Source organism: Acinonyx jubatus, chromosome A1 (genome assembly GCF_027475565.1).
Source record: "Acinonyx jubatus isolate Ajub_Pintada_27869175 chromosome A1, VMU_Ajub_asm_v1.0, whole genome shotgun sequence".
In the NCBI taxonomy this organism is placed as follows: Eukaryota; Metazoa; Chordata; class Mammalia; order Carnivora; family Felidae; genus Acinonyx; species Acinonyx jubatus.
In genome coordinates this window covers 55,301,043-55,308,733 of record NC_069380.1, presented here as the reverse complement: position 1 = coordinate 55,308,733, position 7,691 = coordinate 55,301,043, and positions in this window count along the sequence as shown.

The window sequence follows — 7,691 nt, the reverse complement described above, 5'->3', positions numbered from 1 at the left end:
TTATTTTTTGTGGATAACTTCAAACTCATGCTGATATATAGAAATTCTATAGTGTACTTCAATAACTAGGCCAGAAACTGAGGTTTTTTGTTGTTGTTGTTGTTAAACATAGTTTGTCTTTTTTTAAGTGTACCTAAACACTTATTTGAAAGTTGCTAAGAGAATACTTTTTGAAAGTTATCACCACAGACACAAAAATGTTGTAACTATATAAGGAGATGAATATGCCAACTAACTTTATTGTGGTGATCATTTACTATACATACATATGTGAAATCACTGTGTTCTACATCTTAAACTTGCAGAATGTCATATGTCAATTATATCTCAACAAACCTGGGGGGAAAAGAGCACCAGATAATGATTAAGTGAAAGCAAAACAAAACTTTTTAGTTTTTTCTTAATTGACCTAACGGGTAACAGTTAAAAAAAAAAAAAGAGCAACATTGTATTCAATTATGCATGGTTAGGTAAATATTTATGTATTATGTTATATAAGTTTATGTATGAATGAAATGAGTGACAGCACTGGCACAAGAAGTGGGAGGGAGTAATTAAAAATATGTTGTCATAAGATGTTTGTATTATTAAATAAGTGGCATAGTGTTATTTGAAGTGGACTTGGGTTAAATGAAAATATATATTGCAAACTTTAGGACCAACATTAATAAAAGTCTAAAAAGAAGTATCATTTTTTAAATGTTTATTTATTTTTAAGAGACAGAGAGAAACAGAGCATGAGTTGGAGAGGGACAGAGAGAGAAGGAGACACAGAATCCTAAGTAGGCTCCAGGCTCTAAACTGTCAGCATAGAACCCAATGCAGGGCTCGAACCCACAAAGGTAAGATCATGACCTGAGCCAAAGTCAGACACTTAACCGACAGAGGCACCCAGGTGCCCCAAAAGAAGTATAATTGATATACTAAGAAGAGAAAATAGAATAATATAAATTGTACAATTCAAACACAAATGGCAAAAAAGAGTGGAAGATAAAAATAAGAACAGAGAACAAGATATAAAAACAAATATGGTAAATATTAATCCAACTGTATCAACAACCACTTTGATTGCCAATGGTCTAAACGCACCATTTAAAACAGATTATCAGAGATCAAGTCAAAAAACAGGACTCAACTACATGTTGCCTACAGGAAACCCACTTTAAATATACACAAACATATAAACTAAAGAAAAGGGATTAAGAAAGATATACCATGCTAGCATTAATCAAAAGAAGATAGTATTAGCTATATTAATTTTGAATAACAGACTCTAGAACAAGAAAACTTATCAAGGATAGGCAGGCTATTACATAATGATAAGGGGTTGTTCCTGAAGACATAATTGTCCTTAACTGTATATGTCTAATGATAAAGTATCAAAATATGTGAGGCAAAAATTGATAGAACTTCAAGGAGAAATAGATGAATCCATTATTAAAGTTAGAGACATCAATACTACTCTGTTAGAAATGGACAGATCCAGCCAGCAGAAAATAAATAAGTATATAAACTTGACAGTACTTTAAAGTAACTATATACAATTGATATCTATGAACTACTTTATCCCCAAACAGCAAATTATACATTTATCAAGATAATAAAATATGGAACACTCATCAAAATAATAAGACACATCCTAACAAATTTAAAAGAATAGAAATCTTTTAATGTCTGCTCTCAAACTATAACACTTTTATACTGGGAAGTCCCCAAATGATTAGAAATGAATGACACACTTTTAAATAAAGCTTGGTTCAGGAAAAACCTCGAGATCATTAAAAATATTTTGGATTGAATGAAAATGAAAAGACAACTTATCAAAAGTTGCAGGTGTTGGGGCACCTGGGTGGCTCAGTCAAACATCTGACTTTGGCTCAGGTCATGATCTCATAGTTCATGGGCTCAAGCCCCTGTCAGGCTCTGAGATGACAGCTTGGAGCTGGGAGCCTGTTTGGGATTCCATGTCTCCTTCTCTCTCTCTGTCCCTCCCCCACTTGTGCACTCTCACTCTCTCAAATAAGTAAGTAAACATTAAAATTTTTTTTAAAAGTTGTACATACAGCAAAAGTAGTGCTTACAGTAAAATGTATAGTGTTAAACATATATATTAGAAAAGAAGAAAGCTCTAAACTCAATTACATAAGTATTAACCTTAGTAACTAGAAAAAAATGTATTAAATTTACAGTAAGCAGAAGAAAAAAAATAAGAGTTAGACAAGAAATCAGTGCAACTGAAAATAGAAAATCAATACAGAAAGTCAAAGAAACCAAAAGCTGGGTCTTCAAAAAGATCAATACAAATGACAGGATTCTAGACAGGCTAAGTAAGAATAAAAGAGAGAGGAGACAGTTTAGTAATAAAAGAAATGAAGGACAAGACAGTACTACAGAACTCATAGACATTCAAAAGATAAAAAGGGAATATTATAAAAACTCTATGCCCACATAACCTAGATAAAATTGATAATAATAATCTAGATAAATAATCTAAGTAATCTAGATAAATCTAAATAATCTTGATAACAGATTGACAATATAGATAAAATGGACCAATTACTTGAAAGGTACAATATGCCAAAATTAATGCAAATATACATAGAAAAATGAATCAACCTATATGTTTTGAAGCAATTGAATCAATTAATTAATAATGTTTTGAAACAGAAATTGCAAGGCCTATATGGGTTCACTGGTGAATGCTATCTAACATTTAAGGAAGAAATAAAATCAATTTTTTAATCGTCTCCTTCTGAAGACAGAAGAAGAATGAATACATCCTAACTCATTCTGAGTTCAGCATTTCCCTAATACCAAAACCAGGCAAAGACATTACAATAGAATAAAACTACAGACAAATATCTGTCAAGAACATATATGTAAGAATCCCCAAGAAAACATTAGCAATTACCAATTAGCAGTATGAAGGTTCCTCAAAAAATTAAAAGCAGAACTACCATTTGACCCAGCAACTCCAGTTCTGGGTATTTATCAAGAAGAAAATGACAACGCTAACTCAAAAAGATATAAGCACTCCCATGCTCATTACAGCATTACTTATAATAGCCAAACTTGTCAACCTAAGTATTTACTGATGGATGAATGGTTAAAGAAATGGTGTTATATATACATGATGGAATAGTATTCAGCCATAAAACAGAATTAAATCTACCAATAAAAAATAAAATTCACCATTTATGACAATATGGATAGACTTCTAGAGTGTTACACTCAGTGAGATAAATCAAGAAAAGACAAATATTGCATGATCTCTCTTATACGTGGAATCTTAAATAAATAATTAGTTAAATAAATAACCCAAACTCATAGTCAGAAACCTACAAGAAACCTACACCTAACATCATTAGTGATGAGACCATTAATAAAAAATAAGATACAGATGTCCTCTTTCACCACTCCTTTTCAATATCATACTGGAAGTCCTAGCTAATGTGATAAGACAAGAATAGGAAATGGAAGGCATACAGATCAGGAAGAAAAAAATAAAATTGTTTTTGTGTTTAGATGACATGATCATCTATGTAGAAAATCTGAAAGAACGCACACACACACACCTGGAACTAATTATCAATTACAGCAAAATCATAGGATACACAATTAATACAAAGAAGTCTATTCACTTCCCAGCATACCAGCAATGAAAAAGTAAAATTTGAAATTAAAAACATATTAACATTTACATTAGTACCCCTCAAAATGTTAGTGTAATCTAACAAAATATGTACAAGACCTATATGAGGAAAAATTAAAAACTGATGAAATATATCAAAGAATAACTAGATAAATGGAGACAGCCCATGTGCATGAATAGGAAGATTTAATATTACTAAGATATCAGTTCTTTCCAGCTTGATCTATAGATTCAATGCAAACTCAACCAAATCTCAGCAATTAGATACACCAACACAAACACAATCCATGAAAAAATAACTGATAATCTGGATATAATTTAAATTTTAAAAATCTGCTGTTCAAAAGAAACTGTCAAAAGAATGAGAAGACAAGGGAGAGACTGGGAGAAAATATTTTAAAAAGATACATCTGATGAAAGGCTGTCATCCAAAATACACAAAGAACTCTTAAAACTCAACAATAAGGAAACAACCCGACTATAAAATGGGCAAAAGACCTGAACAGACACCTCACCAAAGAAGATAAACAGATGGCAAACTATTTGAAAATATGTGCAACATTATATACTGGTAGAAACTGAAAATTAAAATAAATATAAGATACCACTACATACCTATTAGAAAGGTCAAAATTCTAAACACCGATAACACCAAATGCTGACAAGGATGTGAAACAACAGGAACTCTCATCATTGGGAATGTAAATGCTACAGCCACTTTGATGAATAGTTTGGCAGGGTTTTTTTTTTAATTTTTTAAATATTTATTTTTGAGAGAGAGAGAGAGTGCACAAGCAGGGGAGGGGCAGAGAGAGAGGAGACAGAATCCAAAGCAGGCTCCAGACTCTGAGCAGTCAGCACAGAGCCCTACGTGGGGTTTGAACCCACAAACTGTGAGACAATGACTTGAGCCAAAGTCAGAATCTTAGCCGACTGAGCCACCCAGGTGCCCCAGTTTGGCAGTATACTCTTACCATCTGATTCAGCAGTAATACTTCTTGATATTTACACAAGGGATTTGACACAAAAGTCTGCATGTAGATATCTATATCAGCTTTATGCATAATTACCAAAAACTTGGAAGCAAACAAGATGTCCTTCAGTAGGTGAATGGATGAATTGTGGTATGTATAGACAAAAGGATGTTTTTTAGTGCTAATAAGAAATGAGCTATCAAGCCATGAAGAGAGATGGAAGAAACTTAAATGCATAGTATTAAATGAAAGAAGCCAATCTGAAAATGCTACATAATGTTGTTTGATTCCAATAATATGACACTACAGAAAAGGAAAAATTGTGGAGACAATAAAAATATTAGTGGTTGTTAGGATATAGGGGGTGGGGTGTAATGAATTGCCAGAAGTTAGTATTTTGGGGTCAGTGACAATATTCTGTATGTACTGTAATAGTGGACATGTTATTTATTATACCTTTGCTGAACCCCATAGAATGTACCACATTCAGAGTGAAGCCTAGTTTTACCATGGACTTTTAGTGATAATGTGTCAATGTAGCTTTACCAATTATAAGAAATGTATTACTCTGGTGCAGAATATGGCTAGTGGAGGGGGTTGTGCATGTGTGGTGACAGGGACTATGTGGGAACTCCCTGTTCTTTCCACTCAAGATTGCTTAAATGAAAACTGCTCTAAAAATTAGAGTTTAAAATACATACATACATACATACATACATACATACATACACACATACTGGCTTTAACTAATGCGGCCACACAATTATTATTTTAACTGGACAACTGTAAAGGTGAAATACATTGTTATTAATTATTACAGCTGAACAGCAGGGGTTAATATGACAATTAAGCTGGGACACATGTTCATCTCCACTCTAAACCAACATATAAATCTACTGAATGCTTTTCTTTAGTTTATAATCAACTTATACTTGAGGCATGCATTAATTCATATCTGTGCTTATGGTATGTGTAGTATTTATGATAATCATCTATTAATTTGGTGGTGGAAGGAAAGGTAAAAACTAATATAGTACAGTGGCTATCAAATACCAGTTCTTGTTCAGGTCTCAACCTGGTTGTATTACTATCACTTTTGAGTATTCAAAAAATACATAATGTCTATGTCCCTACCTCCAGTTAGATGATAGAGACTAATTATCTTTAATAAAGTAAAACAAAATCTTTCCCAGATTCTCACCCTAATGTGTAGCTCCTTTAGAAATACATAATCATGGGGCGCCTGGATGGCTCAGTGGGTAAGACATAGGACTCAGTTTTGACGCATGTCGTGGTCTCACAATTTTATAAGTTGAGCCACATGTTGGGAGCAGCGTGGAGCCTGCTTGGGATTCTTTCTCCCTCTCTCTGCCCCCCACACTGTCTTTGTCTCTCTCAAAATAAATAAATAAACTTTAAAAACATAATAATCGGTTAAAAAAGAAAGTACAGAGTCATGTCTATTATTTTCTAAAATACATCCTAAGCTCTGAGAAACAAACGAAACTATATTCCTTCCAAGATATTTACACATGTTTTATTACTTCTCTAAGTCCTATCACTCTTTAAGGCCAGAGGTGAAATCTCGCTTAACCAAAATACTGCATGACAGAAAAAAATACATTTGACAATACTACATTATATCAAAATGACTAACAGCTCATTTAAAGACAATTTATAGAGAAATATTCTCTAAAAGAAAAATTTAACGCTAATGTCTCTACTCCCAACTCATGTTGCTATTTGCTAGATCCACCTCTTCTTATACATAATTCCCTAAAATAAGACACTAGTATCTACAGTTCTCTGCTTTCAGTGAACGTTTAAACAGCTTGCTTGTATGTCTGAGGAAATAATTTGGTTCAGTGAGTATGGGAAAATGGAAGGGAAGCCTGGACAGAAAATGTGGTTATTGAGAGAGAAATACAATGAGTCCATGATATAGGCTTCTGGGAAGAGGAAAGCTCATGGAAGGCTGGAAGGTGGTGAGTACAGGTGTTTGGAAGTCTACATAAATAAAATTGATATGCCCAATTTAAAGGCTGCTTTCCTTGGAGTGTTTTCTTGACTAACAGCTGTAGTTATGTAGAAAGACAACTAAGTGAGCCAGAAGGACTGGATTCAATTCTAAACTCTGCCAATTTCTAGATGTGTCATCTATGAAAAGTCACAAAACTTTTCATGTCTTAGCTCTCATATTTTCAAAACAGTCAGTAATGTGGCAGAATTTTCATGAAGGAAAACAGGATAACATATTAATTTAAAATATTATTATTTTGATTTTATGATCATTACTACTATGACACCTTGGATTACTGATGTGCAATATTTACCCACATACAATTCATCATACCAGTTCTCTGGATTACATTTTTAGTTTCAAAAGCAAAATATACCAAGCCACGGTGGAGTATTTGGAATACATTAAAGAAATCAAAAAGAAAATGGCACTTTAACTGTTAATTACATCATTAGAGATAATAATCTGGCATACGATGGGAAAGGGTTTCAGAAGCTAAGAGCTTTTAGAACTGGAGCAGAAAAACAGCACTAAGTCTTGCCTATGAAGCAAGAGGAATAGAAGAAATGAGATGAAAGAAAGCTAAACTAAGAGCTACCATTTAAAGAAGCATGTGCAATTGCAGGGTCAGTGAGCACTTGACCCAAGAACAATTATGACTTTTGAGATAATGGTTTCCTAGCTAATATTCATTGGTGCCATACTTCAGGGAATTTAAGGTATCATAATACTAAGACTGCTTCATATTTAAATGCTGGTGTTTAACAGTCAGGAGTATCTATAACCCAATGGACATTTAAGTACTCTGATTCTTCATTTAATCCTCAGACCTAAAGAACAGTACCTTTTAATAGGACACTCAAAGATTCAGGGGGTCCTCAGTATTAATTAAAACTTTATTCCTAATCTTTATGTCAAATATCACTAAGTATTTAATCCCTATGACTTTTTATAAAAAAAAATAGAGATAAAAAATTCAGACTAGCAAATAAATGTGTATTCCAACACAGATATGAATTTAGAGTAACCATGCATAATTTATTTG